We start from the raw sequence: 27,217 nt of genomic DNA on the forward strand, positions 1-27,217 counted from the left end.
TATTGGGTCTTTTAATATTTTAAAATTACTGACTTAAATAGCTTTCCAAGAAATTCCATACTCTTTAGCCTTCTCTTTTTTCATGGTGTCAGTGATGGAAATGATTAATTTTTAATTCAATTGAGATAGTGTTGTTAACACTGGTAAGTGCCTTTGGGCATGGAAGCAACTCACGTGACAGAATTCAGTAATTTCTGTAAGCAGAAACCAGTTAATCAGTCTCTCTTTGGGGATCACATAGCACTAGATAACTCCTAATGGGCTGAACATTTTACTTGTAACGTTTAACGAAATGCTTACTTTTCCACTAGCTGTCTTGCTGCCACTGACGTACAGCCCATTTCAAGATAAACTTTCTAGACAAGACTTTCACTACATTTAGGTCTATTTGTAAAACAAATAGATTTTTAAGAAGTCAGTTTACTGAATGTGAGAAACATGATGGTTTTTTGGTAGTACTGGAGAACTGGGAACCATCATACCAAATGTAAGAAAAAAAGCTAATTCTATATACAGGAGCATTCCATAGTAGCCAAAATGTGGGATGGTGGAAGGTATTGCAGATGGTCCTACCACCAGGTGGCGCCACCTACAGATTCCCACCCAGATTCTGTACTAAGCTGTCCTATGGCACAACAAAGAAAAATACAATGAATTTTCCAGCTTTGGTTTAACTCCACATATATCTGGTGGTCCAAAATACCTAGAACTGTATAAGAAATTGGGGAGTCTGAACTGCTAGGAACCAATTTTCGTGAGGGACTGAGGTGCCTTCTATTGATAGATAGAAAATCTAGAAGAAAGAGCCAATCATATGGCCTCATTGCTCAGAGAAGAGGATAGTCCTTTCCCACCTTCTGAGATGGCCCACCCTCTGCCTGTGGAGCTGTTTCTCTCTAACTAAATCCACTTCAGGACTACCCTCGTGGCGCAGTGCTTAAGAATCCGCCTGCCAATTCAAGGGACACGGGTTCGATCCCTGGTCCAGGAAGATCCCACATGCCGTGGAACAACTAAGCCCGTGAGCCACAACTACTGAGCCCATGCACCACAACTACTGAAGCCCACGCACTCTAGGGCCCATGCTCTGCAACAAGAGAAGCTACCACAGTGAGAAGCCGTGCACCGCAATGAAGAGTAGCCCCTGCTCGCCACAACTGGAGAAAGCCCGCATGCAGCAATGAAGACCCAACGCAGCCCAAAAATAAATAAATAAATAAATTTAAAATAAATAAATAAATCAACTTCTTCCCTTAAAAAAAAAAAAAAGAAGAGGAGAAATGCTTGTTAGGTCATGGTTCTGGAGAAAGCATGGCCCTCCAGACCCCTCCGTGTACACAAATCTGGATGCAGATGGAAGAGAAGCGAGAAGGAAGCAGCAGGCAAAAGCTAGACCAAGTTACCCACTTAAAACTGGGTAAAACACTGGGGCAGAAGCAGAGCTGCCTTGGCGTTCCTCTCAAAGGGTAAACCACCTGAAGAGTAAGAGGAATCCTCCCCTGACTGACCCCTGAACATCACATGCTCCAAGCAATCTTTCTGAACCCCGTGCAGAACTGGCAGCCCCTGAAAATGAGTGCGGACTGCACGGGGAGCCTGAGAGAGGATGAAACCAGGCTTAAGAAGATGACACATTTCCCAGGACAATTTCTTGTGCCATTGAATCCACTCTGCACCTTCCAGGTTATAGTGACTTTCGGTAGGAGAGTAAGTACTTTTTGCATGAGGTTTCTAGCTGCTGGTTTTGTAGATGTTTTATGAATTATTACATTTCTCTATGAACATTTATTGGACTTTTTTCTCTTCTCCAGAAGCTTCTGTACCTCCCTAGAAGTGAAATGTATTATCCTGAACCATATTTACTTATTTTGTTTCAGGTAAAGAAATAGGTTTTGTGGGTGAAGAACCTAGTTTCAGAGTGGAAGCCATACATTACTCCATAGTGTATAATCCCATTCCTGTCGAATATCTGGAATAAGCAGATCTAGAGAGACAGAAAGGAGCTTCCAGGAGCTGGGGAGGAAATGGGTCGGGGGATGACAGCTGATGGGGACGAATTTTCTTTGTGGGTGATGAAGATATTCCAAAATTCCATTACGGTGATGGTTGCACAACTCTACAAATATACTGAAAAACATTTAGTTGTACACTGAGTAGGTGAACTTTATGGTAGGTTCAGTAAAACTATTTTTGAAAGTGGGATTTTTTCAGTAAATAAAACCTCGAATTACAAGTGTTTTAAAATTCCCATAAGCATATTTTATGTCTTTAGCTAAAATCAATTATTTAAAAAAATTAAAAATGGACAGTGTGGAAGGGAAAAACATTTGGAATGCTAAGGTAAGTATCAAATATAATTTTGGAATTGCATATATTTAACCAAGCATTCCCTTCATTCCCTTACAATCGTTCTTATAAATTGTATATGGTATTTAAAATATGATGATTTATAGTATATAATATAAAATATATTAAATTTTTCTTTAGATTCAAATTTTCTTATCACCATACAGAATTAATTATGATTGAAAATTTCAGAAAAAAGTTAAGTCAGATAAGGACAAATATCATATGATATCGCTTATATGTGGAATCTAAAAAATATGGTACAGTAAACTTACTTACAAAACAGAAACAGAGTTACAGATGTAGAAAACAATCTTATGGTTACCAGGGGGGAAAAGGTGGAGGGATAAATTGCGAGATTGGGATTGACATATACACACTACTATATATAAAATAGATAGCTAATAAGGACCTACTGTATAGCACAGGGAGCTCTACTCAATACTCTGTATGTAATACCTATATGGGAAAAGAATCTAAATAAGAGTGGATATATGTATATGTATAACTGATTCACTTTGCTGTACAGTAGAAACTAACACAACATTGTAAATCAACTATACTCTAATAAAAATTTTTTAAAAAAAGGATACAGAAGGAAAAAAAATTACAGAAATTAGTAGAACTGCCTTGTCTAATGCAGTAAATACTTGGCATTTATATTTACATGTAAATTAATTTAAATGATATAAAATTAAAAATTCAGTTCCTCGGTCCCACTGTCAAGGGCTCGATAGTCACATGTGGCCAGTTGGCTAGCGTATTAGTACAGATAATAGGACATCTTCTCATCATAGAAAGTTCTATTGGACAACACTGTTCTAGAAATTCATTTACAGTTTTAGATACATAAGATTATTCTGCTTTGGGACTCATTTTTCTTTTTGTAATTCTTGGTGAAGTACCAATATTTTATTGTTATTTAAATTTTTACTACTACTTTATAAAAATCTCACGTGAAGGTAGAAAGTCAATATGGCTAGTCATTACTATTATAACCATTTGTTAATGAGATTGGTTTTCCTAAACCTGATAGTTTTCAAAATTGATGTTCATAAGACAAGCCCCAGGTCCTGCCTAGTGACCCTGGCATCATTTTAGTCTCTGATATGATCACTGGCCATTCCAGTGAAATCATTTCCACTCTATTTCATAATGCTTAAGAGGATCCATCCCTTCCAGGGACTTGGGAAGTGGCAATCAAGGGAGATCATTAGGGAGGAGAATAATACCACATTAGAGGAGTGGAGAGGGAAAAAAGCTGGGAACGATAAAATAATCACTGGTTCCAACTGTAACTTTGGGACATCTTTGAAACTGGAACTCATGGTATACTTTTTAAAAAGTAAAGGATGGAGGGACTTCCCTGGTGGTCCAGTGGTTAAGACTCCGGCGCTTCCACTAGAGGGGGCGCGGGTTCGATCCCTGATCAGGGAACTAAGATCCCGCAGGCCGCGCGGTATGGCCAAAAAAAAAAAAAAAAAAAAAAAAAAAAGGAAGGATGAAGAGTCTGTTGACTTTTGTTGAATACTGTAGGGACTTTCCAAAATAAACAGTCAATTCCATCACACCTGTAAGATGCTTTGATCGATAAAACCAAGTAGCAAAACTTAGGTTTCATTCATTCCTCTCACTTCCCTAGTTGTTCCTGACCAGCTGTTCTGAAGTTGTCTAGTCCTTTGATTGACACAAACAATGAATGTATCACGCTCATACGCAGAAAGCCGGACCTCCCAAATGTTTCACGATTGGTTGAAGGGACTCTCTACCCAAGTCTAAACTCTCACGTCTGCCTGCCTTTCATGACTCATGATGCTGTGATTACAGCTGGGTTTTGCTTTGTTTTATGATATTACCATTGGTCTTTTTTTTTTTTTTTTTTTTTTGCGGTACGCGGGCCTCTCACTGCTGTGGCCTCTCCCATTGCAGAGCACAGGCTCCGGACGCGCAGGCTCAGCGGCCATGGCTCACGGGCCCAGCCGCTCCGCGGCATGTGGGATCTTCCCGGACCGGGGCACGAACCCGTGTCCCCTGCATCGGCAGGCGGACTCCCAACCACTGCGCCAATGGGAAGCCCCATTGTTCTTTTTTTTTTAAGCCATCAATACAAAGCAGAGTTTACCCCATTATGAATGCCCCTTCCTCATCCATCAGCTAGTATTTCAAGCACTTAGAACTGTAATTCACCCATAATGAGACTCCATGTAAGAAAATAGATAGATGATAGATAGATAGATAGGTAGGTAGGTAGATAGATAGATGATAGATATAGATAGATGACAGATACATAGATAAATAGAGATAGATGATAGATAGATAGATAGATAGATAGATAGATAGATAGATAGATAGATAGATGATAGATAGATAGATGAGGGCAGATATAAATTCATTACTTGTGAATAATGACTGTAGGTTGTGGAACACTGTGATTCTGCCCCAATCATACAAACTTCCCCAGCAGTCCCCCCTCTTTTTTCTTCCCTCAATGCAGCGGGATTAAGGGTATTGAGGTTTCTTGTACAGATGTAGGTAGATATATTTCCTAGCAACCCAACCACACAAGGTTAACATTATTTTATGACAGAATGATTAATACAAACCAGATCTCTCTAACGTCTATGTACTTAGGAAAAATCAGGATCATTATTAGTAGTAAAGTTACTAATCTGTCCCATCATAGACATGGTGAGCCAATACAACTACTCAGCTGACAATGTCTCTTTGGCAAAGATTCTTAGGACAAACTTTTAGTGATTCAGGATATTATCCGTGAGGCTGCAGAAAAGAACCTCAAGTGAAAATTTTCTACATAAGCTATTTAAATGCAATTAGACCAAACATTATCAGCTACATCAGGGCATTAAAAACGAAGCATTCTATAGAGAACATGAAGCTTTGAGGTCCCTAAAGTCAATTGCCACAATTCACTTAGACACCTCATCTTTGCCAAAAAAGAGCATTGGAAACTAGAATATACTCTATAACATTTAGTACATCAACCTCGTTATGTTCTAGTGATTTATCATGGATTCTACACGTTGGGTCAAAGGTTTCTTTATATGTATTTAATTTCTGATAATTTTCATTTAGAGTATCTTTGGATTCAATCCATCAAGAGTATTCAAGTAAGTTGAGAGTGTAAGCCCATAGATAATTTTCTTTCTTTTTTGCTTTTTTTTTGTGTGTGTGTGGCTGGATCACAATGAACTTTCCTGGCTGCAGTCCTCTGACTAGTTTTTTGCACATTTTACCAGAGGGGGATGCCAATTTATGGTTTCATTTGAAGCAGATGATATACTTTGAAGTAGCACATTAAGGTCTTTGGGTTGACTCATAAACTGGCTGAAAATTACAATTTAAGTGTGTTTATTATAACTGTAAAATAATGTGGCTTTAATAAACCAGTTCGTCCATCCTTCTGTCAAACTAAGCATAAAGAATGTAATCAGCATTTCTAAAGACTTCTAAAATTAAACTGAAATTGTAAATAGAGAAGCTAAGCGAAAGACAGCCAAAGAAGGGCTTTGGAAACCTGTTGGTTCCCGTGGTTAGTTCTGGAAAGAAGTGAGCTTAGTTTTCCCAAACCCATATAAGTAAATCTTAGAGTAATTCTGATAACGCTTTTATGTGCTGAGGGGTAAAGGGGGGGAAAAACCACTCTGAGTTCGGTAGACAGGAGGGAAAAGGTAATTTAAGAAACAGAAATGGGACAGCACCCCTGACCAGTAAGACAAGGAGATTCCCTGGAGAGTCACTTGTTCTGCAGCTTCTCAGAGAAGGCACTGGTCCTCTGGATTGAGTAGTTTCACTTACTGTTTCAGAGGTTACGGGCCATCTCTTTAAAATGGAGCGGATCTCAAACTCCAAATCTATCCCGATAACCAACAAGGACCTACTGTACAGCACAGGGAATTCTGCTCAATACTCTGTAATAACCTAAATGGGGAAAGAATTTGGAAAAGAATAGATACATGTATATGTATAACTGAATTACTTTGCTGTACACCTGAAACTAACACAACATTGTTAATCAACTATGATCCAATATAAAATAAAATTTTTTTAAGGAAATAAAATGGAGCAGAGATTCAAGTTTTGTTCTAGAGTCAGGCCTCTTTTACAAGAAAAATAAAAACAGAGTTTAATAGTCAGCACTCTACACTGCCACCCAAGCAGTGTAGACGCATGCAAACACGCATGAGTCCAGGTGAAAGATCGCAACGTAAGGACGGTTTTGTCTTGACATCCTACACAAGTGTCATATTTTTAAAAAAATTTTCTTCCAGTTTAATTGAGATATAATTGACATACAGCACTGCATAAGTTTAAGGTGGGCAGCATAATGACTTGACTTACATACACCATGAAATGGTGACTACAGTAAGTTTAGTGAACATCCGTCATCTCCTACAGATACAAAATTAAAGAAATAGAAATTTTTTTTCTTGTGGTGAAGACTCTTAGGATTTACTCTCTTAATTTTCATATATAACATGCATATAATGTTCATTATATTTACCATGTTGTACATTCCATTCCTAGTACTTATTTGTCTTATAATGGGAAGTTTGTACCTTTCGACTAAAGCTCCTAAAAGCTTGGATTAAGGAATTTCATCAAATATAACTTAATTTTATGAGAAAGTTCATGCTGTGTTAAGCGAAAATAGCAGGCTATAAGACTATTTAAATAGAGCCCTCTATTTTATAATTAGATATTTATATCTCTTTCAAAAATCAGTATCTCAGAAGAAAGATTGGTAGAATATCTGAGAATATGGATATTATCTTTTATATAATAAATAATAAGCCCCTTATAATCTTAAGAAAAAGCAACAAATGTTACCTTCCTATGGCCTGACATTGTCCCTTTAATTCTTTTTTTTTTTTTTTTTTTTTTTTTTTTTTTGCGGTATGCGGGCCTCTCACTGCGCAGGCTCAGCGGCCATGGCTCACGGGCCCAGCCGCTCCGTGGCATGTGGGATCTTCCCGGACCGGGGCACGAACCCGTGTCCCCTGCATCGGCTGGCGGACTCTCAACCACTGCGCCACCAGGAAAGCCTGTCCCTTTAATTCTTAGTTCATTAATAGATAGCTTTCTTGGAGAGGGGCAGAGTTAAAAAGCTCTCTTTTAAGAATAATATATTTCCCAGGAAGTCCTGAGGATAAGCACTCCACAGAGAATATTACTTTATGGGGAAAAATATATGGATATTGATATAGGTCCATAAATAAATATATACATTCTCAAAAATTAATGTGATGGATATTTTTAACAGGGTGATAGAGGCAGTCAGCAGGGCAGGAAAACAGAGGATTAGGTTAAATTAACTCACTGATTTAATAAATTAACAGATCACTGACACCTTCTAGGAATATCTGCACTTTAAGGCTCAATCCTTTCAATAAAATTATTGCTTATTAATGACTTATTTTACTTTTCTTTGTTATTTTTAAATTAAGAATTATTCTAGAGATAGAGAAAATTACAGAGACTAGTAAGATATATATACTTCCCTATGTACCAGGCACACATATCTGATGAATGTTAACATCAATTACCCACATTTTAAAATAATCTTTTCTTGAAGCAGAGCATACAAAAAGGAAAGTGTGTTAACCAGAAGCATATAGCTAAATGACAGCTCATGAAATGAATATACCCACGGAACCACCACCAAGCTCAAGAATTTGAGCCATCAGTACCCGGAAGCACTCACTGGGTATATCCTCACTCACTACACATATTCCTTCACCATGGCAACCACTATCCTTCTAATACTGTAAGTTTTTGAGTGTTTTCAAATTATGTATGAATGGAATATTTTTTTGTACCTGGATTATTTTGCTCAAAATTCTGTAAGTAAAATTCACACAAGTTGTTGCCTGAAGCAATAGTTCATTCATTTTCATTTCTGTATAGTATTCCATTTGTAAATAGAACAAATTTTTATTCGTTGTGCTGTTGATTACACTTAATTATGTCCAGTTAACTATTATGAATAATTCTACAATGAACATTATTGTGCATGTCCTGTGGTGAACATATGAACACATTTTTCATGGGTATATAGGAGTGGAATTGCCAGGTTGTAGGATATTCCTATGTTAAGCTTTTGAAGATACTGCCAAATAGTTTTCCCAAAATAGTAATACCAGTTTTTTACACCAAGCAACATATGAGAATTCCAGTTACATCACTTTCTTGTCAATACGTAGCATTTTTTTTTTTTTTACTTGTTCTGGCAAGTGTTTAATGGTGTCTCATTTGGCTTTAATTGAACACCTTATGTGTGTTGGTTATTTGGATATACTCTTTTGTGAAGTTTTGTTCAAGTCTCTTGCCCATTATTCTATTGAGTTGTCTTTTTCTTGTTGATTTGTAAGAATTACTTAGATATTCTGGATATAAGTATGTTGTGAATTATATGTGTCTAGGATATATTCTTCTATCTGTTGCTTGCCTTTGCATCCTCTAAAGATAATAGAGTCCTCATTTTTTTTATTGAAGTATAGTTGATTTACAATATTGTGTTTGTTGGGACTTCCCTGGTGGTGCAGTGGTTAAGAATCCGCCTGCCAATGCAGGGGACACAGGTTCAAGCCCTGGTCGGGGAAGATCCCACATGCCGCAGAGCAACTAAGCCCATGCACCACAACTACCAAGGCTGTGCTCTAGAGCCTGTGAACCACAACTACTGAGCCCACACGCCACAACTACTGAAGCTCGTGCGCCCAGAGCCCGTGCTCTGCTACAAAAGAATTCACCACAGTGAGAAGCCTGCGCACCACAACAAAGAGTAGCCCCGCTCACTGCAACTAGAGAACGCCCGCACGCAGCAAAGAAGACCCAACGCAGCCAATAAATAAATAAATAAATAACAAAACAAAACAATATTGTGTTTGTTTCAGGTGTATAGCAAAGGGATTTAGTTTTATATATATATATTTTTGGATTATATTCCACTATAAGTTATTACAAGGTATTGAATATAATTCCTTGTGCTATACAATAAATCCTTGCTGTTTATTATTTTATGTATAGTAGTTTGTATCTGTTAATCCCATACTCCTAAATTGTCCCTCCTCCCACCCCTTTTCCCTTTGGTAACCGTAAGTTTGTTTTCTATGTCTTTGAGTCGGTTTCTGTTTTGTATATAGACTCATTTGTAGTATTTTATAGATTCCACATATAAGTGATATCATATAGTATTTGTCTTTCTCTGTCTGACTTTCTTCACTAAGTATAATATTCTCTGGGTCCATCCATGTTGCTGCAAATGACAATATTTCATTCTTTTTTACAGCTGAGTAATATTCCATTACCTATATAATATTTCATTATATAAAAATATATATATATATATATATATATTTTAAGCCAATCCTCTGTTGATGGGCCCTTGGATTGTTGTTCTGTTTGTTTTATTTCTCTACTTTTTAAAATCCAGTTGATAGTCACTGTGTTTTAATTGAAGAATTTAACCAATTAATAATTTAAATATTGGACCACCTTTCCCTCTCCTCTCACTCCTTCCTGGTAACCCTTTCCCTCATATATTTGTTATATTCCGTCCAATATATTCTTTATTTCAGCATAAAGTTCTTCATAATATCTAATGTTTCATACTATTAGAAGCAGAATGCCATCATCTCTCATGTGGTTGACATTTAAAATATGAATGTTGCCCACAGTTCTGGAATGAACATCCTTTTGTATTTTTCCTGCTGATCTGTATTAGATTTCTCTGAATTATAGCCAGGAGAATAACATCTGACTATGTAAACGTTCAATCATATTTGATATTGTCAAACTGATCTCTGAGGTGGTTAAACCAATTTATATTATAATCCATGGTATCTGTGAGAATTGATATTTCCCTTCTTCTCCAACATTTGATATTTGGGTCTTTTTCAACTTTGCCAGTTTGAAATGGTGTTAAGTATCTGCCTTTGGATTCCATTTGCATATACTTGTTTGTTAGTGATCTCGAGCTTCTTGTGTTTATTGGGCATTTGAGATTCCTTTGGGTGAGTTGCCTGTTCAAACCAGTGCCCATTTATATTGGGTAGCTTTCATTTTACACATCCATATGTAATTTTCTTTATATATTCTTGATTCTCATCCTATATATTTTTCACTTTATTCACCCTGTCTCTTATCATATAGAAGTGTGGGAGTTTTTTCATTTAAAAAATGTTTATTTCATCAATATTTAAGTCATTTCCTTTGTTATTGGTGTGTTTTGAATCTTTGAAAGTATATTTCTCTCCCTTCTTCTTTCAGCTTTTTCATAAATTTTGAGACTTCTAGCGTTCAGCTTAAATTTGTGAAGATTCCCAACTAATAACACTTTTCTTTCATTCTTCCCAAAGAGTATTTGTCAATCCTTTAAGAAATGTACGAGCAATTTTTAAAAATATTTCTTTGCTTTACTACAAGGATTTTTAAAATATATCACAATCAGGATAGCACTTGAACTTAATGGAGATCAGGGCTTCAAAATTAATATATACTGTGTATGAAAAAAATGCAACATCAAGATAAAAACACTGAGAGTTTTTACCTCATGGTACATCTATAATTTGCTCACAGAAGCACTAACCCATTTATGGGAACGTGTGCCAGAGAACAGGAGGAGAATGAACAGTAATGACAGGTCCGTCTGCTGTCTTACAACAGTCATCATCATAACCCTCAAAGCTGGATCCATTGACAGATGGTTGATGTGCTGAGATATCTGAGCAGTCATTCTGTATCAATGACTGGCAACTTAACCCATGGAGAAGCCATTTTTTTATAAGGCTAACCCATGGAGAAGCCATTTTTTTATAAGGCTAGAGCACAACAGAATAAAATAGTCTTTTATGTTAGGGCTGCATACAAATTTCCATCCATCTTGCTACCTGCTACTCCTATTATCAGAACTAATACCTCCCCATTGTGGCAGCAGGAGACATGTCTGTAGGTGTGTGTGTGTGTGTGTGTATTGAGACATGTTCATTTCAGTTGTCTGAATATTCAATGTAGATGGCTGAATGATTGATTAACAGTGATGATCAATTTGCCAAACAAGTAGAGCAATGGGGTGGCCTTTCCTAGAAGATGGATATACCTGCTTTCTGCTGAAGTGACTTCCCTAAACAATCTCTGGGTACTTCCCCTCCTCCATCTACTACAAGATTTATATAACATTTGGCATAATGGATCAAAAATAGACTAAAACTTTGGTGTAATGAAAATGAGTGTAATGGAGACAGTGGTTTCACAACATCGTAAATGAACTAATGGCACTAAATTGTGCACTTTAAAATGGTTAAAGTTTATCTGAGGTGAATTTCCCCTGAATTAAAAAACAAACAAACAAAAACACTATAGGCCCCAGAGTTAAACTCTTTTGCATTCTAATCATAATTGCAACTCTCAATCCCCACATCAATACTGAGAGGTATGAACCTAATAGTTTGTAATCAATAGTAGTCCAAGTATAAACTTTGTGAAGATTGATGTTTGTATGTATTAGTATTGATTCAAGGTTAGTCTTTTAATAATACCACTCTCACACTCTTGCATCTTTCTCAACTGGTGGAGCAAGGGTAGAGTTATAGCAGTGACCAGCTACAGTTGCATATAAGTGCAGACTGCCTTAGTCATCCAACCACATTAGGGGCAGAAATCTATAGGCATACCTTACAGTAGGACGTTTGCAAATTATCATTGTGCCTTTTAGCTGTGGTTTCATATTTATTTCTGAATTCATTTTCATTTTATCCATGGATAAATAGCTAATAAGTAAGACGGCAGAAATAAGTAAAGGCAGAGTGACTAGAGCATGTATATTCACATTGCCGTTCAGGAATAATAATGCTAGAATATCTCCATAAAGACAAAGCAACTTTATATATCAGAAGTAGGCAAATTAATGATGTAGGTGAAACTGACAATGATGCTATTCATATTAATAGTGGTGTTCAAATCTATAAATTTAATATATTCTAATTTTAACCATGAAAATTTAGCTATTTTGCTTATTGTTTTATAGACAGTTGTCTCATTGATGTTATCGAAGAAAAATATTGTTTTGTCAAAAGAAAGTAAAGTTCTATACTTTATTTTAAATGAGTATAGCTACATTTGTTCTTGCACGTCAGCTTCTATTTTGAAGTCTTGAAATGAATAATTTTGATCCATATGCTTACAAATGTTGTTTATAAATGCCAGGCCAATAGGGAAAATGTGCATAGGAATCTGCATTATTCACCTGCAAATCTGAAGTGGTTTTGCTAAAATCTGTACATGTCCATTAGAATATCATATGTGTGATTTTACAGTTAAAGAAAGAGATTTAGAAAGTTTAACACCATTATCCAAAAGGGACCAATAAAACATAAAACCTGTTCTCATTAACATTTATTGGGGGCTTCCCTGGTGGCGGTGTGGTTAAGAATCCGCCTGCCAATGCATGGGACATGGATTCCATCCCTGGTCTGGGAAGATCCCACATGCTGCGAAGCAACTAAGCCCATGCACCACAACTACTGAGCCTGTACTCTAGAGCCCGCAAGCCACGACTACTGAGCCCACGTGCCACAACTACTGAAGCCCACGCGCCTAGAGCCCGTGCTCTGCAGCAAGAGAAGCCACTGCAATGAGAAGCCCGCACACCGCAAGGAAGAGTAGTCCCTGCTCGCCACAACTAGAGAAAGCCCACACACTGCAACAAAGACCCAACGCACCCAAAAACAAATAAATTAATTGAGGGCCTATTATCAACAATCAAAACTTGTGTTGTCTATTTACAACAGCCAAGACATGGAAACAACCTAAATGTCCACTGACAGATGAATAAAGAAGATGTGATCCATTTATACAATGGAATATTACTCAGCCATAAAAAAGAACAAAAAATGCCATTTGCAGCAACATGGATGGACCTGGAGATTATCACATTAAGTGAAGTAAGTCAGACAAAGACATATACCATATGATATCACTTATATGTGGAATCTAAAAAAAAATGATACAAATGAACTTATTTACAGAACAGAAACAGATGCACAAACATCGAAGAAAAATGTATGGTTACCAAAGGGGAAAGGTGAGGGGGGGATAAATTAGGGGTTTGGGATTAACATATACACACAACCATATATAAAACAGATAAACAACAAGTACCTACTGTAGAGCACAGGGAACTACACTCAATATCTTGCAATGATGACGATAATGGAGAAGAATCTGAAAAAGAATACATATATATATAAATCATTGAATCACTGAATCACTTTGCTGTACACCTGAAACTCTGAATCACTTTGCTGTACACCTGAAACTAACACAGCACTGTAAATCAACTATACTCCAATTAAAAATAGCTACATAAAGACAAAAATATATCCACAGAGCTGTACACTTTCAATTTGTGCAATTTCTTCTATGTAAATTATACCTCCATTTAAAAAATCTTTGGTTCTCTCAGTAGGGTAAGAAGAAGAGGCTAGATCTGTTTTCTCAGGTAGAACCTACCCTGGACATGCTGCTTGTCTTCTTGAAGCAATATTCCCAAGCAAGTTGGACCCTATTAGCTCCACCTTTCATAAAAGGACAGCCACAATCCAGACTGACTGCAATGTAACAGGGAGGTCAAAGGCAATGCCATCTATATGAACAGCTTCCATATATCAAATGCTTTCTATGTACCACACACTGCGTATGTCATGGTTTCTCATTTATGACAAGAATGAGGTACTTACAAAGCAGGTAACTGTTAACTGCATTTTCTAAATGAGAAAACCGATGCTCACAGCAGTTAAATAACCTTCCCAGTTGAATACAGCTACTACATTGTAAGACCTGGGATTCAAATAGAGTTTTGTTTAGATACAAACCCTTGACCTTTTTAATGCACCCTGCCCCTGAACCCAGGAGAAGCGCTGGAGGCCACCTAACCCATCAGGGGAAATATCTATACATCCTCCCTTTTGCTATTTTGAGGCTGGCTTCACTGGCCCTCCATCAGGGGCTGGTGGGTCAAAGTGTAAGCACCTCAGGTGTGAAACACTGTTCCCTTGCATGAAGTGAGGAGAAACTAATGAATCACCCAGGCTCCTGCTGGCAAGGCTGGTCTTCACACCTGTTCAGGGGAAAATGAGCAACAAAGCGAGAACACACACACACACACACACACACACACACACACACACACACACACTAAAGTACAAATTACAATCTTTATGTATCTGCTCCTTGGTGGCTTCACAGGATATGAAATTTTTTATGTTAAAATATGACAACACTATTTCATTTTTCTCCACTCCAGACTACCAAGCATTCTGGTCAAGGAACTTTCATGTCTAAAATTGTTTCAAACCAAATAGTTCCTTGGGGATGAATAGCTGTGATTAAACCTGGCAACTGTTATGAACCGTATGAAAAGGACACTGAAATAATGCTATTAATGCTGCAAATCTTTGCCTTTCTCCTCTTTGTGTCCTTGCAACAACTTTTTAAATGTTATTATTCAAAATATATTGAGGCTTGGTCTAATTATAAGCACAGGGAAAAATCAACACAGAGAAAAATAATAAAAGCAAAACACGCCAAGTACCCGCTGTAATGTGAACAAACCGTGGTTGCTGAAATGTATGTGGTGGAAAATGCTTAATTTTATTAATTCAAGCCTAAAGTAAGGTTTTTTTTTAATCTTTTGGTTATTATCTGATGCTTAGCAAAACCCAGTGGTAATAAGGAGCCCAAACTGAGTGCTAGCAACTTCTTGTGGCTTAAAAAAGCACAACTACAATAACAAAATTCATGAAAGTGTATGAAAAGCCTCATGCAAACAACTAGACCATCAAGATACTCATGTCACTACATCCCTATAAACTAAAATTATGCATATGCACCAAACATGTCCAGACAAATTCATGCACATCAATTAATAAAATATAGATTCTAATCATTTCTTGCAAGTGCTGTGTAACTAACCTCTGTAGATTTATCCTCTCAAAAAAAAAAAATTCTATGAGCTGCTCTGAAAAAACACCTCAAGAATTAGCTCTGCCATTTACCATATTTGTGACCTTGGGCAAATCTCTTAACCTATTAAAGGCTCAATTTTCTTATCTACCTAGAAAAGTAATAGTAAGGATGAAAGGAATTAAATACAGCCCAAGATGAATAAAGCAGAATGTTACAGTTATGGGCGGCTAGGAGAAAGAGTGCTTTGTTTCGCCAAAAGATGAGGATGTCATATGGAGCACAGAATACTGAAATCAGCTTCCTGGCGAGCTGGTCAGGGCACTTTTGCACCTGAGGCAAAACAACATTTTCTTTTTCTGTGTAGGATCTTCAACTCCCAGGACCAGCTTATCTTTGAAGTCCCAGGCACTGATCACTTTAGGAAAACGAGCAGAACAAGGGGCCACCTACCCTTCAAAACAAACCAGGGGATTCGAATAAATTACAAATCTGCCTTTCACACTGTGACCTTCCACTTGGAGTTTTAATCACATTTTTTGGTACTATATATATATATATATTTTTTTTTTTTTTTTTTTTGCCGTACGCGGGCCTCTCACTGCTGTGGCCTCTCCCGCTGCGGAGCACAGGCTCCGGACGTGCAGGCTCAGCGGCCATGGCTCACGGGCCCAGCCGCTCTGCGGCATGTGGGATCTTCCCGGACCGGGGCACGATCCCGTGTCCCCTGCATCGGCAGGCGGACCCTCAACCACTGCGCCGCCAGGGAAGTCCATTGGTACCATATTTTTTTTTTTTTTTTTTTGCGGCACACAGGCCTCTCACCGTTGTGGCCTCTCCCGCTGCAGAGCACAGGCTCCGGACGCGCAGGCCCAGCAGCCATGGCCCACGGGCCCAGCCGCTCCCCAGCATGTGGGATCTTCCCGGACCGGGGCACGAACCCGCGTCCCCTGCATCGACAGGCGGACCCTCAACCCCTGCGCCACCAGGGAAGCCCCTGGTACCATATTTTAAATGGACGTTATTTACAGCTGGCTAGAATATGATGATGTAAACTGCAGGCTTCCATAATCCTACCCAGATCACATGAGAACACCTGGATCTGCACACAAATGCACCGCCTTCCACAGATACGCGCAACAACCCACACGAAGACGAACAGACGTTAAAATAAGCGGGCTGTATCGAGCTGGTCTTGCTCCTGCAATGTACAGGAACAGAGTGTGTGCAAGCAAGAACACTGCAAATTGCAGCCATCCACTCTTAGGCCATTTGGCACTTCCGATCACTCACAGATCAGCGGCTACTCAAGGACAGGCTGAAACCATATCTCAGCTCTCCTCTCCCTCCAAACAGATCCCCAGGCCTGACTTGCAGAGGCTGGGCTGGGAAAAACAGGAAAAACTGCAGCTGTGACTGTCAGGGTACTTTCCAAATGTCAGTATCTTATTAGCATGACCAGAAATAACATAAACTTGACAAAATTTAGGTAACTCTTCTTTCGTGTTTACCACTGCTGCCATTGCCGCTCTGGACCATGGTACATCTTGCCTGCAGATGAGAAAAACGTAGCTCTAGCCTCCCTGATGACTGGTTTACATCTTTATTTATTAATTCTCTTGATGGCCCAAGAACACATATCATGTAAGCAGGCCAGTGGGGGTAAAATACCTCAGGGTATGAGTAACCGGTAAATAACTAAGCAGCATATGTTTAGTTGATTTCATCTGAGAAACTCAGCCGTTTCTGGTAGTACCTGATTCTTCTCACTGGGCGCTTATAGAACAGATAGTGGAGAATAGATCTTCTGGGTTGAGAGACCTGGATGGAGCTCTCATATAGATCAGGAATTTTCTGATATCATTTCACAAGACAGTAGAAGAGAAATCCTATATTCCACACAGGTCATTGGATTCTCTTCCTACTGCTGTTGTAACAAGTTATCATAAATTCAGTGGTTATAAACAACACAAATATATGATCTTGCAGTTCTTTTCTTTTTTTTGTAATATTTATTTATTTATTTGGCTGTGCCGGGTCTTAGTCGCGTCACGTGGGATCTTTAGTCGCGGCATGCAGGATCTAGTTCCCTGACCAGGGATTGAACCCAGGCCCCCTGCATTGGGAGCACGGAGTCTTAACTACTGGACCACCAGGGAAGTCCCAATCTTGCAGTTCTGAAAGACAGATGTCCAAAATCAGCCTCAGTGGGCTAAACTCAAGGTGTCAGCTGAGCTGCTTTCCTCCTGGAGACCCTGGAGTCGGGGAGGATCTTTCCTGACCTTTACTAGCTTCTAGAGGCTGTCCTCGTTTCCTCACATTGCCTTTCCTCCCTCTGTTACCATCCTCAGACCACCTCCACTCTTTGTGCTGTCCTCCTTCCTCCTTCTTGTAAGGACACTTCAGGATAACCCAGGAAAATCCAGGGTAATCTCCCATCTCAACATCCCTCATCGTATCTGCAAAGTCCCTGCTACCATGTAAGGGAGTACAGTCATGGGTCCCAGGTGTTAGGATGTGCACATCTTCACTGGGCCATTATTCAGTCTCCCACAGGCACGAACCAAGCAAAGTCCATTTCAAATCTGTTCTTATTAATTAAAATTGCACATAAGTATAGGAGAAAAACAACTTACAGAGTGGAAAAAGTGATTTGTGCAATAGACAAAACTCCCTGGGCTTGTTCCATACACGCTAGGACTACAGAAAACGACGGATTTTAATGGTTTTGTGTTCATGTAACGGGAAGCTATGACTGTTAATTCACATTTCTCTGATTGCTAGTGAGGGTGAATTTTCTCCTATGTCTAATGGTCATTTGGATGCCTTTCCTGTCCTTTGCCCATTTTTCTCTGGAACTGTTCATCTTTTAGTTATTGAGTTATATGTATTCTTTATATGTTCTTAATATTGAACTCATCCTGTTAGATATGTTGCAGATATCACTTTTCAGTCTAAAAAATTCACTTTTTTTTTTTTTTTTTTTTGCGATACGCGGGCCCCGCACCGCTGTGGCCTCTCCCGCTGCAGAGCACAGGCTCCGGACGCGCAGGCCCAGCAGCCATGGCTCACGGGCCCAGCGCTCTGCAGCACGTGGGATCCTCCCGGACTGGGGCACGAACCCGCGTCCCCTGCATCGGCAGGCGGACTCCCAACCACTGCGCCACCAGGGAAGCCCTAAAAAATTCACTTTTAACTTTGATTATGATATTTTTTAATAGAGTTTTAAATATTAAATTGATCAAAAATTTCAATCTTTTCCCCTATAGTATGTGCTTTGTGTATTTTCTTTAACAAATCCTTTCTACCTTCAAGTCATAGAAATATTTCCCTGTTTTGTCTTTGGCAAACTGGGGAATTTTTTTGTTTTAAAAATTATAGCGATCATCTTTTTATATGATGCTGAATAGTGACCTAATTTTGTTTTCACTGGGCAGCCAGCCAAATTTTCTAATACCATTTCACCATATCACCATCACTACAGTGGTCTGAATGCCACCTCTGTTCTGTGCAGTTTGTCACATATGCTTGGATCTGTTTTGCGTTTCTATATAACGTTCTGTTGATCTTGTTAATACTTAACTGATACTGAACTATATTAATCACTTTATCTTTACAAAGTAATGGCTTTATTATGTATGGTAAGGCTTCTCTCTTCTTTCCGTTTTTCTCCCTAAGAATTATCTGAACTATTATTGGAAATTCCATCACATATATTAATTTAAAAATTACTTTGTCAAGTTTTGTGCAAACACTGTTAAAAACTCACTGGAATTACCATGAATTTATAGATTAGCTTGAAGTGAAATTAGCTTGACAAAGTGATGAAACCCAGTCACTCAATTCACAAGCACAGCTAATCTCTCCACTTTTCTTATATATCTTTCAATAAAACTTAAAATTTTCTTTGCAAAGGCCTTATGAATATAACTTCACTTGATTCCTTGATAACTTGCAATTTGGTTGCTATTGATATTGTAATTGATTTTCCTCATTACTCTTTGGAACTGGCTATTCTTGGTATACGTGAATAATTGCCTATTTTATATATTGATTCTTTATCAAGTAGTTTGACTAGTAAGTTTCTTGGATTATGTTGTAGACCTTTTTATCTATAAATAATGCTAACCGTATCTCTTCATTTTAAATAAGCTTTTTATTTTTTTTTCCCTTATTGTATTGGCTGTGATTACCAACAGATTGAATGGTGGAGGTGATGGCAGGCATCATTGTATTGTTTCTGATTCTAACTGGATCTTTCTAAATTTAGATCACTAGCTATGTATTGTTATATACCATATATAAGATTATAGAAATCATGGTCTATTGCTAATTTGATAAAAGATTTTTAACAAATATATTATCGGATTATTCCAAATGCTTTTCTGTATCTATTTAGGAGATCATATATATTTCCTTTATATATTAATGAATAGATTACATTAATTTTTAATGTGGATCACCTTTGTAATTGTGAGATAAACTCTACCTGATAATATTGAAACCCAGCAGCACCCTGTGGGGCCCTACGGGATACAAATCTTTTTGTGTCCCCGAATTCTTGTTTGTAGGAAATAGGCTTCATTCATCCTCCTTGACCTTCCCTGAGTTCCAAAGGGCAGATTTAACCAGTTGCTAATCCGAGAAGAGAGGGAATGCAGAAACAAAGGAGAAGCAGTCAAGAAATAATAGTGCAGCCTTGGGGCAGGAGGCTGGTTCCTCCTCAAGGAGTATACATGACAATATCTTTGAGTTCTTTTGCAAAACCAAGGCCCCCACCCAGGTGGAAGATGGCAACTTCAGGCTTAGCACCAGATTTCTGGAGCAGCACCCTGCTACCTCATCACCAACCAATCAGAGGAAAGTCACACACCCTGCAGCCATCACCCTAAATTTTGCCTATAAAAATTCTTCCCCCCAAACCATTGGGGAGTTAGTGGATTTTGAGCATGAGCCACCCATTCTCCTTGCTTGGCCCTGCAATAAACTTTTCTCTGCTCCCAACTATGACCTTTCGGTTCAGTAACAATGTTTCTTTTATACAATGCTGGACTTTATTATGTTTCATTTAAGCAGTTTGCAACTACATTCATAAAGGAGTTGTCTTAAAATGTTTCATTCCTTTACAATCTTTGTCAGGTTTTGATATTAACATAGTTTTACCATCATAAAAAAAAATAGAATCCTTTGGTAAATACTGTGATTGTTTATTTCATGAAGCCTTGAAACTGAAACTGACTGAACCTTGATTAATTTTCCTTTTATTCGGGGATGGAGGATGAGGAGAGGGAGAAGGAAGGGACAGGGAGTTTGACCAAGTCACTGGTTCTCCAGCATTTTGATTTCATGAACTTTTTCCATGCTTGTAAACTATTGAGGACCTCAAAGAATTTCTGTTCCTATCAGTGACATCTACAAATATTTACCATATTAATTTCAGTAAGAGAATATCACTTACATAATACTAATTCTCTGGAATTTGTTGAGAGTCCTTTTGTGACTTATCATAAATAAATTTATACAAGATTAATAAGTACTAGGAAAGAATATATAGTCTCTGTTGGATGAAATATTTTATACACATTTCAACTTTATTAATTCTGTGGTTCCATTATGTTATATTCTTACAAATATTGTTGTCTCTTTTTGCATTCTTTATCTGTATGTTTCTGAAAGAGCTGTGCTGAAATCTCCCAAAGTCTAATAATCTTCATTTTATGTCTCATGAATCCTGCTTAGGTTGTTAAATGCATAAAAGTTTAATTATATATTCTTAGTACACTATTGCTTTTAACACAGACTGATGTTCCTCTTCAGCTCTTTTATATTTTTGGTTAACATTTCAGCCTTTTATTTTCAAAATTTCTCTAGGCTTAGATTTTAGGTGTCAGTCTTATCAAGTGCATATACAATAGCTGGCTTTTTTTTAATCCTACCTAAAACTCTCTTTGTTTTAGTAAGTGAATTTGATCATTTTACATTTATTGTATAACCAAGCAGGACCTTATGGGGCCTTCCTGGGATAGACTCCTCCATCATACCCTCTGCTTTAGCTGCTCTCTGAAGTACCTAGATAACAGTATCTGATGCACATTTCCTGAGTGAAATGCACATTACAGATGTGAAAACCCCCACCAAATGGAAGATGCTACCTACTTGATAACCATAAGGGCACAGCCCCCAGGCCTACTGGAGCCTAAGGATTGATAATGTTGACCCCTGTGACATCGCCCTATTACCTCACCATAAACCAATCAGAGAATTGTGTATGAGCTCATCACATACCCTGCAACCCCCATCCCCCTCATCTGGCCTTTAAAAATGTTTTGCTGGGCTTCCCTGGTGGCGCAGTGGTTGAGAGTCCGCCTGCCGATGCAGGGCACACGGGTTCATGCCCTGGTCCGGGAAGATCCCACATGCCGCGGAGCGGCTGGGCCCGAGATCCATGGCCGCTGAGCCTGCACGTCCGGAGCCTGTGCTCCGCAATGGGAGAGGCCACAACAGTGAGAGGCCCATGTACCACAAAAAAGAAAAAATGTTTTGCTGAAACCCATCAGGGAGTTCAGGTGTTTTGAGCACTAGCTGCCCTGGATTCCTTGCTTGGTGCCCTGCAATAAATGCTGCACTTTCTTTCACCACAACCCGGTGTCAGTAGATTGGCTTTACTGTGCACAGGCTAGTGGACCGAAGTTTGGTTTGGTAACAACTGTACTACTGATATATCTGGTCTTGACTGCATCTCCAAGGAGGTGTTGTAACCTTTGCCCCTATGGTGTGTACAGACATACCAATGGACTGTTTCCTGAGCTAGTATTTTCTCAGGGTCATATCTCTTCTTGTTTAGTATCCAAAATTCATAAGCCATATTTACCTCTCAGTAAAATGGTTTTGTGTGATGCTTATGTAGAGCAAAATTTTTGTGTGTTTGTACACAAAACTTAACACAATGTTTTTAGCAAAAATTTATGTGGGAAATTTCTTGAGCTAAATACATGAAATACCTATTCACTGTATGAGAACCCACATGGAACACACCTCAAGATTGTCCCTCTGGAAGATGGGGAGGCTGAGCCGTTTATGACCAGATTCCCATGCCCAGGAGGGACTGAGGCTTGCCCTCTCGTGGACAAGCTTCCATGTGCAAGAGAAACAGTCAGTGTGCAAGGCACTGTCTTCCCCACATGCAGGTGAAAGTAGATGGACTAAAGGGACACAATGCAGAGCATCAGTGATGTCTGTTACAGCCTGAGTGCTGACTTCCTGGCTGTGTTAAAATTCATCACGCTGCCCACTTATGTATGCATGCTATTCTTCAGTAAAGAAAAGTTTATTTAAATATTTTTCTAGGGGCTTCCCTGGTGGCGCAGTGGTTGAGAGTCCGCCTGCCGATGCAGGGGACGCGGGTTCGTGCCCCGGTCCGGGAAGATCCCACATGCCGCGGAGCGGCTGGGCCCGTGAGCCATGGCCGCTGAGCCTGTGCGTCCGGAGCCTGTGCTCCGCAACGGGAGGGGCCACAACAGTGAGAGGCCCGCGTACCGCAAAAAAAAAAAAAAAATTTTGTAGGAAATGCATGAACTACGAAGAGGGTGTCATTTCAGAAAAAGAATAAAAACTGAGATGCCTGACACTTAAGATCAAAACTTTCCCCAACTGTTCTGGCTGGAGTTCCAAGATGACCCAATCCGCTTTGGTTGCTTCAGCAACAACAGCATCTCAGAGTTCCTGACATGACATCAAAGTTTCGATAATATGGAGAATGATGCTGGCCAGGCAGTTCAACTCAGGCTTACAAATATAATTATTCATTTGGTCACTCGCTCACTTGTTCACAGAGTATTTGCTGAGCTCTTAGTTGGTTAAGGACTGTGCATGGCACTGGTGATAAAATGATGATCAAGTTCTTTCTCAACCTTCAAGGAGCTCATAGACCAGTAAGGAAGACAGATATGTCATCAATTAAGTGTGACAGAGAGAGTCAAGAAAACAGCAGCAAAAGCAAAGTTCCGTGAGCATCAATTTGGTCCAAGATGTTTGGGAACGGGCATTGAAGAGACATTCAAAGGAGGAGCAGGATTTTCATACCAATGTTTTCTCAGGTCAGTCTCCCAAGGCAATAGACATAAGAGCAAAGATAAACAAACAGGACCTAATCAAACTTACAAGCTTTTGCACAGCAAAGGAAACCATAAACAAAATGAAAAGGCAACCTACAGAATGGGAGAAAATATTTGCAAATGATGCGAACAACAAAGGCTTAATTTTCCAAAATATACAAATAGCTCATACAACTCAACAACAAAAAATGCACACAACCCAATTGAAAAATGGGCAGAAGACCTAAATAGACATTTCTCCAATGAAGACATATAGATGGCCAATAGGCACATGAAAAGACGCTCAACATCACTGATTATTAGAGAAACGTAAATTAAAACTACAGTGAGTTGCCACCTCACACCAGTCAGAATGGCCATCATCAAAAAGTCTACAAATAACAAATGCTGGAGAGGGTGTGGAAAAAAGGAACTCTCCTACATTGTTTGTGAGAATGTAAATTGGTGCAGCCACTGTGGAAAACAGTATGGAGGTTCCTCAAATATCTGTAGAGTTGCCATATGAGCTGCATTCCCACTCCTGGGCATATATCCAGACAAAACTATTATTCAAAAAGGTACATGCACCCCTATGTTCATAGCAACATAATTCACAATAGCCTAGATAGGAAAACAACCTAAATGTCCAAAGACAGACAAATGGATAAAGAAGATGTGGTACATATATACAATGGAATATTACTCAGCCATAAAAAAGAAGGAAATAATGCCACTTTCAGCAATATGGATGGACCTAGAGATTATCATACTAAGTGAAGTAAGTCAGACAAAGACAAATATCATATGATATCACTTATATGTGGAATCTAAAATTTGACACAAATGGACTTATCTACAAAACAGAAATGGACTCAGACATAGAAAACAGACCTGTGGCTGCCAAGGCGGGGGGAGGGAAGGATTGCGAGTTTAGGATTAGCAGATGCAAACTATTATAAATAGAATGGATAAAAAACAAGGTCCTACTATAGAGTACAGGGAACTATATTCAATATCTTGTGATAAACCATAATGGAAAAGAATGAAAAGGAATGTATATATATACATGAGTCACTTGGCTTTACAGCAGAAATTGACACAACATTGTACATCAGCTATACTTCAATAAAATAAATTTTTTGAAAATTTAGGATTTTTGATGAGATGAAAAAGCAGAGAAGAGACAAATGCAAACAAAAGCATGAGGCTTCATGGTGCATTCAGTGAAGTAGGATGTAGTTGAAGAAGGCCAAACTCTAGGTAGTGGGGAAAAAGTGATGAGCTGACTTGGTAGGTAGTGTCAGAAGCTAAGAGACCTCAAATTGTGTGTTTGTTTTTTTTTTTTCAAATTGTGCATTCTTTGACTAGAATTCATTCTGTAGATAAAGAATCCAGAAAAGGTTTTTAAGTAAGGAAAGGACATCCACAACCAGTGTTTTAAGAAAACTGGGAGTTTAACTGGACTATGAATTGGAGTGAGAAGAAACTACAGTGAGGTCAGTAGAGGAGCTATTGAAATGCTTCTAGGGAAGCTGATAAGGGTGTGTATTGAGGAGGGTTTAGACCTATTGTCTCTATAAATGTTTGTTTCACCACTAGATGTGTAGTCATGGCCCTAGGCAGGCATTCAAGGAGCTGATCGAGCAATATGCACCTTTGTTATACAAATAAAGGAAGAAACAGCTCTCTCTAGAAATCTAAAATACATCTACAGAGGTGAGACAAGGCAAGGAAGCACAATTTAAACACCCCGTTACAAAATCAGGTAAAACAGTAACAGAGAAATTGAGGAAATAAAATAGAGGTAAATGTGTAAGGAACTGATAAGGATGTTTCTATTGGCTAAGCCATTAAATTAACAAAAAAAGAAATCCAGCTCTTGTGAGGGAAAAGTCACCTGGTGCACAGTTTTGTTTTGTTTTACAAAAGAAAGACAGGTATAAAAAAATCATTTACAGCACATGGAAGAGTACGCAAAGCACAGGCCCCTGCCCGGAATTTCAGAGAGGTGTGATTTGTACGTATAAAATATGTAGACTAAATAACAACCAAAAAAAGTATCAATTTCTTTGTGAAAATAAGTTAAACTTCCAATAAATAAAGGAGATGGAGGAACTCTAGGGGCAAACAGGATGCCTCACAAAATCTATTAACAGTCATAGGAAAACACACACACACACACACACACACACACCTGTCTGTATACTCAAGATATTTACTGAGCACCTTCTGAGGGTGGAGACACAGCGATGAATAAAATAGATACAAATCCCTGCCCTCCTGAAACAATCGTTCTCAGCCTCTTTACAATCCATCGTTCTTGAATGTTCCAGAACACCAATCCTGTTTCAGTCTTCCTGCTTTACCAACCCCCCACCCCACCCCGCGCAGTGGTGTCCAAGCATGAATTCTGTAGTGGAACAAAATTTTCACCCCAAAATTGTAACACGGATTATTTCCAGCTGTAAACAATCAAGGCCGAAAAGACTCAGGAAAAACCTTTGACCCTCCCAGCTAACTCCCTGAAGAATTTATATAGAGAGCCTATTACAGGAACAGAGCTGTCGCCAGAGATACTCTGCACTGAATATGGGCTGGGGTGAAGGGGGAAACTCTGTGTCCTACTGTCTCTGCTGGCCCAGCAAACATCTGTTTACTAACATCTGCTTTTCTGTCTTCCTGTGAATTGTCTTCTTAGCCCTTGGAACTCCCAAACCACTACCCCCAACATCCTCTTTTGTCTTTAGCTGAAGATGCTACTTAACGTGAGGGTTTCAGCCATTTCAGTGAGTTACTAAGTTTTCCTGGGTCTCTCCCATGGAGACATTACTAAACTTTGTTTGATTTTCTCCTGTTCATCTGTCTTATGTCAACTGAATTCTTAGACCAGCCAGAAGAACCTAGAAAGGTAGTGGAAAATTTCTCCCTCTCTTAGTATTGTCAGCTGGAAAAAAATGCACCACCTGAAAGTTGAGAATTATGTTTTATTCGGTGGACTTTCTGAAGACTTAAGCCTGGGAAGCAGTTTCTCAGATCATTCTAAGAACTGCTCTGAAGAGGTAAGGGGGGAGCCGGGATATATGGGAGTTTTTGCCACAAAAACCAAATGGTGGGAACATCAAACGATGACTGTTAATTAAAGAAAACCAGACATCTCAAGTTAATGAATTTAGCGCTTTTCTATGTATAGGAAGATTCTCAAGAGTCTGGGCTCATTGAAATCATTCCTTTGATAGGCACCTTGGCTATCTAGGGCGGTATCCTGTTTTTCTCCATCCTAATCCCCCCAGGGTACACAGTCAGGGGCCACTGCAGTGGCTGCTGGCCTGATGGCTGCAACATCCTTTGTTTCCTACATGGCAGGCGACATCTTTCACCCACATTGCGCTCTACAAGCCCAACTGCACCACACTCCTCTGTTCCTCTCTGACCTCACTTTCCTCCACCCATTTCCTTGCTTCCAAAAGTCCTACCACCCTGGCCTTTATATCCCCCAAACACTTCAAGCTTACTCCTGTTTTGGAGTTCTTCCCTTGTTCTCATCTGCCTGGCAAGACATCTCCCAGATACTCACACAATGGCTCCCTACGCCCTGCAGACTCAGTTCCAAAGTCATCTCCTTGGGGACACTTCCTGGACTGCACTAACTCAGTGGGTTTATCACTTCAAAACTATTAGTTTATATCCTCTGAGAGCTTGAAAGATAGTGGGTGTTCAAAAAACTGCTTGTTAAATGGCCACATGGGGTGTGTGTGTGTGTGTGTGTGTGTGTGTGTATCTGTGGTTTAGTGGGTGAT

The 27,217-nt window shown here is 39.0% G+C and overlaps 1 protein-coding gene across 1 annotated transcript in view; it reads right to left on the reverse strand.

Annotated features, from left to right (window-relative positions):
- The window catches only part of ZNF385D (zinc finger protein 385D), a 1,091,058-nt gene extending 1,077,480 nt beyond the window's left edge, over positions 1–13,578 (reverse strand). Inside the window, exon 1 of the mRNA XM_070045503.1 lies at positions 13,525–13,578. The gene's annotated coding sequence lies outside the window, so the exon portion shown is untranslated. The remainder of the gene's footprint in view (positions 1–13,524) is intronic.
- Positions 13,579–27,217: the final 13,639 nt, after the last annotated feature.

Source organism: Globicephala melas, chromosome 4 (assembly GCF_963455315.2).
Source record: "Globicephala melas chromosome 4, mGloMel1.2, whole genome shotgun sequence".
NCBI lineage: Eukaryota > Metazoa > Chordata > Mammalia > Artiodactyla > Delphinidae > Globicephala > Globicephala melas.